Here is a 13,168-nt window from a genome sequence, read left to right on the forward strand (position 1 = left end):
CAATGTAAATAAATGGAACAGCACCTGATGAAGGAACTGTCGATTCTGCCTTGTACAGCACAAATCTTTACCACATCCAAACCGGTGTATTTTGCTTCACTGTAGGTTTTTTTGAGCCCATCAGATCCATCCTGGTCTCTTATCCTGAAGCTGTAATTTCAGACATAGGGCCAGCTGTAGGTTCCTATCCGGGGACCAGCTGTGGGTTCCTATCCGGGACCAGCTGTGGGTTCCTATCCGGGACCAGGTTGGGTGATTGGGCAGAAACATGGCAAATGCACTATAATGTGGATAAATGTGAGGTTATCCACTTTGGGGGCAAAAACAGGAAGGCAGATTATTATTTGAATGGCAATAGATTGAGAGAAGGGGAAGTGCAAAGAGACCTGGGTGTTCTTGTGCACCAGTCGCTGAAGGTAAGCATGCAGGTGCAGCAGGCGGTTAAGAAGGCAAATGGTATGTTGGCCTTCGTAGCAAGAGGGTTCGAGTACAAGAACAAGGATGTCTTGCTGCAGTTGTACAGGGCCTTGGTGAGACCACACCTTGAGTATTGTGTGCAGTTTTGGTCGCCTTACCTGAGGAAGGACGTTCTTGCCATGGAAGGAGTGCAGCGAAGATTCATCAGGCTGATACCTGGGATAACAGGAATGACGTATGAGGAGAGATTGTGTCGATTGGGCTTATACTCACTTGAGTTTAGAAGATTGAGAGGGGATCTCATCGAAACCTATAAAATTCTGTCAAGACTGCACAGACTAGATGCAGGAAGGATGTTTCTGATGGCCAGGGAGTCCAGAACCAGGGGTCACAGTCTAAGGATAAGGGGTAAGCCATTTAGGACTGAAATGAGGAGGAATTTCTTCACCCAGAGAGTGGTGAACCTGTGGAATTCTCTGCCACAGAGGGCGGTGGAGGCCAGTTCATTAAGTATATTCAAGAAAGAGTTGGATATATTTCTTAATGCTAAAGGGATCAAGGGATATGGGGAGAAGGCAGGGACAGGGTACTGAATTTGGATGATCAGCCATGATCTCATTGAATGGCGGAGCAGGCTCGAAGGGCCGAATGGCCTACTCCTGCTCCTATCTTCTATGTTTCAATGTTTCTATGTGTGTTCTGATCCGGGACCAGCTGTGTGTTCCTATCCAGGGACCAGCTGTGTGTTCCTATCCGGGGACCAGCTGTGGGCTCCTATCCTGGACCAGCTGTGTGTTCCTATCCGGGACCAGCTGTAGGTTCCTATCCGGGACCAGCTGTGTGTTCCTATCCAGGGACCAGCTGTGTGTTCCTATCCGGGGACCAGCTGTGGGTTCCTATCCGGGGCCAGCTGTGTGTTCCTATCCAGGGACCAGCTGTGGGTTCCTATCCGGGGACCAGCTGTGTGTTCCTATCCGGGACCAGCTGTGTGTTCCTATCCAGGGACCAGCTGTGTGTTCCTATCCAGGGACCAGCTGTGTGTTCCTATCCGGGGACCAGCTGTGGGTTCCTATCCGGGGCCAGCTGTGTGTTCCTATCCAGGGACCAGCTGTGTGTTCCTATCCAGGGACCAGCTGTGGGTTCCTATCCGGGGACCAGCTGTGTGTTCCTATCCGGGACCAGCTGTGTGTTCCTATCAGGGACCAGCTGTGTGTTCCTATCCGGGGACCAGCTGTGTGTTCCTATCCGGGACCAGCTGTGTGTTCCTATCCGGGGACCAGCTGTGGGTTCCTATCCGGGACCAGCTGTGTGTTCCTACCCGGGGACCAGCTGTGTGTTCCTATCCGGGACCAGCTGTGTGTTCCTATCCGGGGCCAGCTGTGTGTTCCTACCCGGGACCAGCTGTGTGTTCCTATCCGGGGACCAGCTGTGTGTTCCTATCGGGGACCAGCTGTGTGTTCCTATCCGGGGACCAGCTGTGTGTTCCTATCAGGGACCAGCTGTGTGTTCCTATCCGGGGACCAGCTGTGGGTTCCTATCCGGGACCAGCTGTGTGTTCCTACCCGGGGACCAGCTGTGTGTTCCTATCCGGGACCAGCTGTGTGTTCCTATCCGGGGCCAGCTGTGTGTTCCTACCCGGGACCAGCTGTGTGTTCCTATCCGGGGACCAGCTGTGTGTTCCTATCGGGGACCAGCTGTGTGTTCCTATCCGGGGACCAGCTGTGTGTTCCTATCAGGGACCAGCTGTGTGTTCCTATCCGGGGACCAGCTGTGTGTTCCTATCCGGGGACCAGCTGTGTGTTCCTATCCGGGGACCAGCTGTGTGTTCCTATCAGGGACCAGCTGTGTGTTCCTATCCGGGGACCAGCTGTGTGTTCCTATCCGGGGACCAGCTGTGTGTTCCTATCCGGGGACCAGCTGTGTGTTCCTATCTGGGGACCAGCTGTGTGTTCCTATCCGGGGACCAGCTGTGTGTTCCTATCCAGGGACCAGCTGTGTGTTCCTATCCGGGGACCAGCTGTGTTTTCCTATCCGGGGACCAGCTGTGTGTTCCTATCCGGGACCAGCTGTGTGTTCCTATCCGGGACCAGCTGTGTGTTCCTATCCGGGGACCAGCTGTGTGTTCCTATCCGGGACCAGCTGTGTGTTCCTATCCGGGGCCAGCTGTGTGTTCCTATCCGGGGACCAGCTGTGTGTTCCTATCCGGGGACCAGCTGTGTGTTCCTATCCGGGGACCAGCTGTGTGTTCCTATCTGGTACCAGCTGTGTGTTCCTCTCCAGGACCTGCTGTGGGTTCCTATCCGGGACCAGCTGTGTGTTCCTATCCGGGGGCCAGCTGTGTGTTCCTATCCAGGGCCAGCTGTGTGTTCCTATCCGGGGACCAGCTGTGTGTTCCTATCCGGGGACCAGCTGTGTGTTCCTATCCGGGGACCAGCTGTGTGTTCCTATCCGGGGACCAGCTGTGTGTTCCTATCAGGGACCAGCTGTGTGTTCCTATCCGGGGACCAGCTGTGTGTTCCTATCCGGGACCAGCTGTGTGTTCCTATCCGGGACCAGCTGTGTGTTCCTATCCGGGGCCAGCTGTGTGTTCCTATCCGGGGACCAGCTGTGGGTTCCTATCCGGGACCAGCTGTGTGTACCTATCCGGGGACCAGCTGTGTGTTCCTATGCGGGACCAGCTGTGTGTTCCTATCCGGGACCAGCTGTGTGTACCTATCCGGGGACCAGCTGTGTGTTCCTATCCGGGACCAGCTGTGTGTACCTATCCGGGGACCAGCTGTGTGTTCCTATGCGGGACCAGCTGTGTGTTCCTATCAGGGACCAGCTGTGTGTTCCTATCCGGGACCAGCTGTGTGTTCCTATCTGGGACCAGCTGTGTGTTCCTATCAGGGACCAGCTGTGTGTTCCTATCCGGGACCAGCTGTGTGTTCCTATCAGGGACCAGCTGTGTGTTCCTATCAGGGACCAGCTGTGTGTTCCTATCCGGGGACCAGCTGTGTGTTCCTATCCGGGGACCAGCTGTGTGTTCCTATCCGGGACCAGCTGTGTGTTCCTATCCGGGGACCTGCTGTGTGTTCCTATCCGGGACCAGCTGTGTGTTCCTATCCGGGACCAGCTGTGTGTTCCTATCAGGGACCAGCTGTGTGTTCCTATCAGGGACCAGCTGTGTGTTCCTATCCGGGGCCAGCTGTGTGTTCCTATCCAGGGACCAGCTGTGTGTTCCTATCCGGGGACCAGCTGTGTGTTCCTATCAGGGACCAGCTGTGTGTTCCTATCAGGGACCAGCTGTGTGTTCCTATCCGGGGACCAGCTGTGTGTACCTATCCGGGGACCAGCTGTGTGTTCCTATGCGGGACCAGCTGTGTGTTCCTATCCGGGACCAGCTGTGTGTTCCTATCTGGGGACCAGCTGTGTGTTCCTATCAGGGACCAGCTGTGTGTTCCTATCCGGGACCAGCTGTGTGTTCCTATCAGGGACCAGCTGTGTGTTCCTATCCGGGACCAGCTGTGTGTTCCTATCTGGGGACCAGCTGTGTGTTCCTATCAGGGACCAGCTGTGTGTTCCTATCCGGGACCAGCTGTGTGTTCCTATCCGGGGACCAGCTGTGTGTTCCTATCCGGGACCAGCTGTGTGTTCCTATCAGGGACCAGCTGTGTGTTCCTATCAGGGACCAGCTGTGTGTTCCTATCCAGGGCCAGCTGTGTGTTCCTATCAGGGACCAGCTGTGTGTTCCTATCCGGGACCAGCTGTGTGTTCCTATCCGGGACCAGCTGTGTGTTCCTATCAGGGACCAGCTGTGGGTTCCTATCCGGGACCAGCTGTGTGTTCCTATCTGGGGACCAGCTGTGTGTTCCTATCCGGGACCAGCTGTGTGTTCCTATCTGGGGACCAGCTGTGTGTTCCTATCTGGGGACCAGCTGTGTGTTCCTATCCGGGACCAGCTGTGTGTTCCTATCCGGGGACCAGCTGTGTGTTCCTATCAGGGACCAGCTGTGTGTTCCTATCCAGGGCCAGCTGTGTGTTCCTATCAGGGACCAGCTGTGTGTTCCTATCCGGGGACCAGCTGTGTGTTCCTATCAGGGACCAGCTGTGTGTTCCTATCCAGGACCAGCTGTGTGTTCCTATCCGGGACCAGCTGTGTGTTCCTATCCGGGACCAGCTGTGTGTTCCTATCAGGGACCAGCTGTGGGTTCCTATCCGGGACCAGCTGTGTGTTCCTATCAGGGACCAGCTGTGTGTTCCTATCAGGGACCAGCTGTGTGTTCCTACCCGGGACCAGCTGTGTGTTCCTATCCGGGACCAGCTGTGTGTTCCTATCAGGGACCAGCTGTGTGTTCCTATCCGGGACCAGCTGTGTGTTCCTATCCGGGACCAGCTGTGTGTTCCTATCAGGGACCAGCTGTGTGTTCCTATCCGGGGACCAGCTGTGTGTTCCTATCCGGGGACCAGCTGTGTGTTCCTATCCGGGGTCAGCTGTGTGTTCCTATCCGGGGTCAGCTGTGTGTTCCTATCCGGGGTCAGCTGTGTGTTCCTATCCGGGGTCAGCTGTGTGTTCCTATCCGGCGACCAGCTGTGTGTTCCTATCCGGGGACCAGCTGTGTGTTCCTATCCGGGGACCAGCTGTGTGTTCCTATCCGGGGTCAGCTGTGTGTTCCTATCCGGGGACCTGCTGTGTGTTCCTATCCGGGGTCAGCTGTGTGTTCCTATCCAGGGACCAGCTGTGTGTTCCTATCCGGGGACCAGCTGTGTGTTCCTATCCAGGGACCAGCTGTGTGTTCCTATCCGGGGACCAGCTGTGTGTTCCTATCCAGGGACCAGCTGTGTGTTCCTATCCGGGGACCAGCTGTGTGTTCCTATCCGGGACCAGCTGTGTGTTCCTATCAGGGACCAGCTGTGTGTTCCTATCCGGGGACCAGCTGTGTGTTCCTATCCGGGACCAGCTGTGTGTTCCTATCCGGGGACCTGCTGTGTGTTCCTATCCGGGGACCTGCTGTGTGTTCCTATCCGGGGTCAGCTGTGGGTTCCTATCCGGGGACCAGCTGTGGGTTCCTTTTCTTCATACAATCTCAGGATGTCGGCGCCGCTGGCGAGGCCAGCATTTATTGCCCATTCCTAATTGCCTTGATTTGAGTGGCTTGCTAGGCGATTTCAGAGGGCAGTTAATTGTCAACCTCGTTGCTGTGTGTCTGGAGTCACATGTAGGCCAGACCGGGTAAGGACGGCAGATTTCCTTCCCTACAGGTCAATAATGAACCAGATGGGCTTTTACGACAATGCGATAGTTTCACGGTGTTGTGGTGAAAATAAATTCACATCTAAACCATGTAAAAGTAAAAAGATGCAGTTTATTATCAGAGCTCTGGGAGAAGCGCCTTAGACCCCGCGGTCTGTGTGAGCACCTTCTCGTTCTCTCTTGGTTGGTACAGCTTTTTATTCTATTTTCATCCAATCACATTGCATTACAATAATCACCTGATCATATTGTATTACAATAATCACCTGATCACATATGGATTCTGTTCAGTATTAAAAAAGGTTAGTTACATCTTACTATGCCTTTGGTTACAGGTCAAATTCCCATGACCCCTATATTCTGCTGTGTCTACAATTTTTAGCTAAAGCAGCATATTCCTTATTGCTTACGCAAAACGCACATATTCTGTCTGGTCCCACAACTGCGTCCTATCTTGGTTTTTAGAAGCTTCTCACATTGTTCTTTGTTTAGTTTCACCTTTTTACGTAAGTCAATTTTTATTGTGATATTTCTTATCTTATTCACTTTCACATGACCCCACTCCTTTGTTCTGAGTTTAATTTTGCTGGCATCACTTAATTAGTGGTCACCTCGGTTGTCCGAATTCTGAGAGCGTTCAATTTAACCCCTTCAATACAATAGCTAATTAATCCTCCCCTGCAATGATTCTGGCGGTTAGGCCCTCGTGACCCTTCTTGGTCTGCAATACTGGGCTGCAGGTCATAGGTTACAGTATCAACAACTCGTTTGTAACTGAGCCCATTCTTTCTGTTCTGTTCCTTATCTCTGCCACCTGTGTTATGACGTCTGGTTCTACAGTTGCTAGGCTGAGGTTTCTTTAATAATCTACGCAAGCCATTTTGTTTCTTTATGTTACTACTTTAAGTTTAGCTGATTTTATTAAATCTTTCTCACAGTTCAGCATTAGCTGTGTGTAGCTTGGTGGCTATGCCTTACCTTATTCTTGTAAGGTTCCATTGTATAAAGTCCTTGAGCTGGGCCGACATTTTATCATCACCTGGCTTCTCCTCAGCTCTTAGTGATTTCGCACATAACCCCTTTCTCTTTCCTTTGTAATTTGTTTGCTTTGCATTTTAAACACTGAGAGGATTTGCTTTTAACCCTTTCAATCCCTCCTGTTGGTCCCGCACCAAATTTAAACTTTGGCTCGGGATACCAACTTCTCTTCCACTTTTACCATCCCCGGGATTACTCCTATACTGATGGCTTAAACTTAGTACCTAAGCTCGTCTTTCCCCTCTGTCTATCTTGTTGTGCTAGGTGTGGTAGTCTGTGAAAATGAACAAAGAACATTACATGTATGTTCCTATCGCTATCAGTTCATTATCCAGCATTAGCTGTTCGGTTTCTGGCTCAATATTGATTATATCAACTGTAGCAACCGGCACTATTCGGGACGCAGCTGCCCTACAGCATGCTTTCAGAACCGTCATTATAACACAAAATAATACTACGACTATAATGACAATTATAAGTCCTTATCATTTCTATTTGTCTTTTGATGCTTGATATTCGACCTTGCTGGCATTTATGCTATCTTTTTCCGCTTGCCTGTTGTCGGTCCCTGGTCTAAGAATTAAAACCCATCTTTGAATCTAATAGCTATTTCTTTATTGACTTCTCACAATCGGCTCTTGACTAATCTAGCCAGCTCTTATTGCTCTCTCAACTTGGGCGTTAGTTAGTAGGGAGTCTTGAAGATTTCTCCCTTCCTTACAGTCCATTCCATTGAGGAGAAGGAGCAACCTCTGACCCCTTACTCAAATTCAATTCACTGTTCCGGTGTTCCAATTCTGCCCCGCCTGGGAAATCCTCTGTTTCTTCTATCTTTCATGATGTTACCCCGCCTGGGGTCTCCTCTACATCGCTTCGGATCTTCTCTTTTGGTGTGCTCAATTAATTTGTTAGTGCTTGTCAGTCATGGGCATGAGTACCCAATTGGTTTATGTATCAAAGTCTTACTACACACGTTACATATATCAAATACACTATCATTACAAGTTGGATAACTACCAGAGCATGTGAAATAATACAAACCTAAGGGTGTGCTGATGTATTAAGCCCAATATCCCATCAATGTGAGTTGTCCCTTATGCTGTCAATTTCAATATCTATTCTCGAGTTGTCTTGCTCCAAAACATAAAAATGCTTTAGGGAGGAGTTCAGTCGCATCATGAGCTCACTGAAACCCACAAACAACAGGGGAATGTCGTATCCGAGTATCTGAATTGTGCCACATAATTGTGTAGCTCATACTTAAAAATGTGTTGGTTGATGGGACAGGTCCTGTTAGACCCGTAAAGCATGGTAATTGCAGTAGTAGTGACACAGGAAGCACCACTAAAATCACCTCATACTGGGTTCGTACTGGTTTTTCCCCACGCTCTGTTACCTACAAAACACAATTATTACAGTCACAGTTAAATTCAGTCTTACGATCATATCAAATACATTACAGTTCAACATCTAATCAACAAATCATGGATTTAAAAGATTCTCCAGATCTCTTTTTTGCTCGTATCCATCTTGTGGATAATTCTTACTAAACATGATTTCTCCTTGGCCCTCAATTGTCCCAATCCAGATTCCATGTAACTCTCCACTTCAACTTCAATTTCAATCCCTCTAACAGGTATTTAACTCTATTCTGATTGTTTCATTAATTAGATAGTTTCTCGATGGAGTATATGCTTTAAAAGTTGTCTCGCTCTCCTGAGCCACATTAACCATTTCATGTTTTGCTGTTGTCAAGTAACTGAGCATGCCTGAGACCCATTCTTCAGTGCAAATTCACCATACATTCCTGGATGGCAATTACCTCATATGTAACAAATCACAGTTGCACACTCATATCGGTATCTCAATATCATGCCACCCATGCCATCCGATACAAGCCTTTCTCGGGCTTTCAGGTATCTTATCGAAAGATTGTAGTCATCTAATGGCTGAATACTTCTTCAAGGTCTTACTTGCTGCTATTTAAGCTTTGACCTGAGCTCTTGGCCCTCTGCCTGTAATCTGGCCACTTCAGCCTGCTTGATTTCAAGCTGATTTTTGGTAGTAACTAGCCCTACATTAATCTCTTCCATTTCTTTCTCCTGAAGTGCTCTTTCCTGTAGTTGTGCTTTCACTAATGCAGTTTTCTCAGCTATTAGGCTCTCTAAAAGCATAATCTGTTGCTTAAAGTTATTCTCAAGATTCAACTTTTCTTTTTCCACGGTCTCTATTGTTGCCTGACTTTTCTCAATGTTTTCCGAAAACTGCTTTAACCTGTCAACTTTTTCAAGTAAAGCATCTTCCTTCTCAGCTAGAAGGGAGGCAAGAGAATTTTCATTCTGCTCTTTTAAACTGCCTGAGAGCATTTTGCAAGTTCTCACTCAGTAGTGAAATTCTCCTGTTTCAATCGTACACCCTTAATCACTTTCCTTTAATTACCATTCATATCTCATTCACGAGTCCTGGAAAAACTTTACTGTCCAGCACAATATTTAAGATAGAAAACATAGATCAAATGTTCTCACTTGATCCAAGTTATTAACACATTTTATTATCATTATTTTTAGAGGATCTTTTATTTTCCCAAAAGTAACCAAATATATTGTGCTTGAGTCCATTTTGTCATTTCAAAATTATCCCAAAATCCAAATAGCAGTACAGTTGAACTGACAGGTTTTATCAATGTCAATTTCATCTCTATCAATTTATCTTCCATTTCCAATTTCAGAAACAAGTGATTCTCAGGCTAGGTAGCTTACACAATGTTTTTAACATTAGAGACAGAAGTGCTGCAATTAGTTTACAAGGTAACTTCCATATAACAGAAGAAAGAAGGGAATCCATTGTGACTCTGCTTAGAGCCCAAGGGGTTAATTTATCAAATCTTAATTTTCCCTCTGTCACTGTGGTGAAATAATAACTTAAAATTAAGAAACTTAAATTTAATAATGTCCAATATCTTTAGATTTCATACTAAAGTTGTTGCTTGGTGAACTTAAACAGCTGTCAGTGGAAAGGGTTAACTCCTTTGCAGGTTTTTAAGAAGGTGGAGCAAAACATTATCAAATGCACGCAACTGCGTCAATTCACGTAAATAATAAAAAAAACACTTTCCTGATCGAAAGACAGTTGTGTTTTCACACTTTAACTAAACACGAACACGGAGGTAATATGGACAGTGAAGAAAGACAGGATTGAGCAAAGTTCACAAGCTAAGTAAGTCTTTGTAAGGAACTCTGCAACTATCGGATGTTCTTGCGGAGCGGAGTTATCTTATTCAATGCGGTCTACACAAATTTACACCAACCAAAATTTCACCGTGGCCACAATGAAAGTCTGGTTTTAATAGGTTAATTAACCTCATAACTCCAATTTAATCCAGATCTTGTAAATATTCAAATTAATTTTCTTCCAAGCACATTGGCAACTGTAACTTTAAGGCAGAAGCTTATCTTTTGTAAAACTATGGACAGACAAACAAAACAAAATAGCACATTCTTGCAGAAAACAGTAAATTACGTCATATTTTCTTATCAAATCAAACTGCTTTAGAAGATTTCACCATAGCAACCGTGACTCCAAGGTTAAATCTTAGACTGAAACTTAATCTTTTATTAAACAAACTTTTTGTTGCTCTTCTCAGTTTTTACACACCAGCTTAACTTAAATTAGTTCAAAGGTTTTTTTTTCAATTCTTGGGGCACAATCTTATTCGCACATTCTTAAAACTTCCAAAATCCAAGACAAGACAAAAGTTTTTAAATGCTTTTAACACAGAGAAGTGGGTGGAGCTAAACCACACCTAACAGAATCTTTCTTTTAAAGAACATCTAATCAGACAAAAGAAATACTGTAACTTCTTAAACATTCATAGTCAGGAAAACTTTCACACAAACTGAAATTCCAGCATTTTTTTAAGGTTCCTTTCACTCAGCAAATCTTGTGTTTTAACCTTTTTTGTCAATACCATTAATTGATGCACTAGGATTATTCCTGCCTTTTTGATTTTCTTTTGCTTTTGCTTCTCCCACCATTCTCGTTGTGTTATTGGTTTTCCCAAAGGATCCCATCCGTCTTTTGTCATTTTATCTATCAAACCTTTCTGATCGTCAGCATAGAGCCAACTCAATGATCCCGGCGGTCCCCACTCTGGGCCTCCGCCTTCTGCCATAATAATGTATTATTTTTTGATACTAGTTTACCGCGTTCCGGCCCTCCCCTAGTATCTGATTCTCAGAGGTCTACCGTTCATCCACCACCAGTGATGTCGGTTCTGACTTGTAACTATTCTGCTGTCAGAGGTAATTATTTTTCTCACTTGTAGCCATTAACACATTAATTTCGCTCTCAGAGGTGATTTCACTTGCAGCCGTTAATACATTATTACCATACGTCACGTCACGCAACACAACAGAGACTTTTAGTCTGTCTCGGATTCCCAACTAACTCTGGCCTTCATGTGGGGCCCAATTGCCCTCTTAATTCCGGCTCAGTATGGGTCCTCGCGACATTTACATTCCGAAATAACACATCAGATTTCAATCAACTTATCCACTATTTGAACTTATCCACTATTTAAACTTATCCACTATTTAAACTGCATCTCTCACCCGTCACGGATACCAGATTCTTTTGGTACTGCGTCGCTGTCACACCGCCCTTCCAAGTGATCCAATTTCTGGACGGTCAAGATTTGACTACTCGCCCCGTTCACTGGTGCAGGCGGTCTTCCCGCTCCGAAGTACCCTGCTCGCAGCGCCAATTTGTTGTGGTGAAAATAAATTCACATCTAAACCATGTAAAAGTAAAAAGATGCAGTTTATTATCAGAGCTCTGGGAGAAGCGCCTTAGACCCCGCGGTCTGTGCGAGCACCTTCTCGTTCTCTCTTGGTTGGTACAGCTTTTTATTCTATTTTCATCCAATCACATTGTATTACAATAATCACCTGATCACATTGTATTACAATAATCACCTGATCACATATGGATTCTGTTCAGTATTAAAAAAGGTTAGTTACATCTTACTATGCCTTTGGTCACAGGTCAAATTCCCATGACCCCTATATTCTGCAGTGTCTACAATTTTTAGCTAAAGCAGCATATTCCTTATTGCTTACGCAAAACGCACATATTCTGTCTGGTCCCACAACTGCGTCCTATCTTGGTTTTTAGAAGCTTCTCACATTGTTCTTTGTTTAGTTTCACCTTTTTACGTAAGTCAATTTTTATTGTGATATTTCTTATCTTATTCACTTTCACATGACCCCACTCCTTTGTTCTGAGTTTAATTTTGCTGGCATCACTTAATTAGTGGTCACCTCGGCTGTCCGAATTCTGAGAGGGTTCAATTTAACCCCTTCAATACAATAGCTAATTAATCCTCCCCTGCAATGATTCTGGCGGTTAGGCCCTCGTGACCCTTCTTGGTCTGCAATACTGGGCTGCAGGTCATAGGTTACAGTATCAACAACTCGTTTGTAACTGAGCCCATTCTTTCTGTTCTGTTCCTTATCTCTGCCACCTGTGTTATGACGTCTGGTTCTACAGTTGCTAGGCTGAGGTTTCTTTAATAATCTACGCAAGCCATTTTGTTTCTTTATGTTACTACTTTAAGTTTAGCTGATTTTATTAAATCTTTCTCACAGTTCAGCATTAGCTGTGTGTAGCTTGGTGGCTATGCCTTACCTTATTCTTGTAAGGTTCCATTGTATAAAGTCCTTGAGCTGGGCAGACATTTTATCTAGCCACCTGGCTTCTCCTCAGCTCTTAGTGATTTCACACATAACCCCTTTCTCTTTCCTTTGTAATTTGTTTGCTTTGCATTTCAAACACTGAGAGGATTTGCTTTTAACCCTTTCAACGGTCACCATTCCCGATACTGGTCTTTTATTTCACATTTGCTCATCCCGACGAGCAGAATGGCCTCCTTCCATGCTGCACTATTCTATGAACATGCAGAAGTCGGAATCGCTCCAGGTAGCGGCAGGACTCTGGGAGAAGTGGCGCCAAAAGTGGCAGGAGCAAGAGAGAAAATCCCAGCCGATCCTTGTCAACAAACAGCGAGACGCTGAGAATTGGAGCTTGTCGGAATAGAATCAGGAATCCACATTGCAGCACTCCCTCAGTACTTACCCTCCGACAGTGCAGCACTCCCTCAGTACTGCCCCTCCGACAGTGCAGCACTCCCTCAGTACTGCCCCTCCGACAGTGCAGCACTCCCTCAGGACTCACCCTCCGACAGTGCAGTGCTCCCTCAGTACAGTCCCTCCAACAGTGCGGCGCTCACTCAGTACTGCCCCTCCGACAGTGCGGCACTCACTCAGTACTGCCCCTCCGACAGTGTGGCACTCACTCAGTACTGTCCCTCCAACAGTGCGGTGCTCCCTCAGTACTGCCCCTCCGACAGTGCAGCGCTCCCTCAGTACTGCCCCTCCGACAGTGCGGCGCTCCCTCAGTACTGCCCCTCCGACAGTGCGGCGC

At 47.0% G+C, this 13,168-nt stretch overlaps 1 long non-coding RNA gene across 1 annotated transcript; it reads right to left on the reverse strand.

The window, feature by feature from the left end:
• Window positions 1–5,742: 5,742 nt before the first annotated feature.
• Window positions 5,743–12,885, reverse strand: LOC147096475 (uncharacterized). Its single transcript, XR_015074928.1, has 2 exons — window positions 11,299–12,885; window positions 5,743–8,084 (listed from the first exon to the last, which is right to left on the reverse strand). It is a non-coding gene; the product is annotated as an uncharacterized LOC147096475 (long non-coding RNA).
• Between the last annotated feature and the right edge of the window lie 283 nt (window positions 12,886–13,168).

The sequence above is a fragment of the Somniosus microcephalus genome, unplaced genomic scaffold, assembly GCF_052327205.1.
Source record: "Somniosus microcephalus isolate GS21.2 unplaced genomic scaffold, FLI_Smic_1.0 unresolved_chr1, whole genome shotgun sequence".
Lineage (NCBI taxonomy): Eukaryota > Metazoa > Chordata > Chondrichthyes > Squaliformes > Somniosidae > Somniosus > Somniosus microcephalus.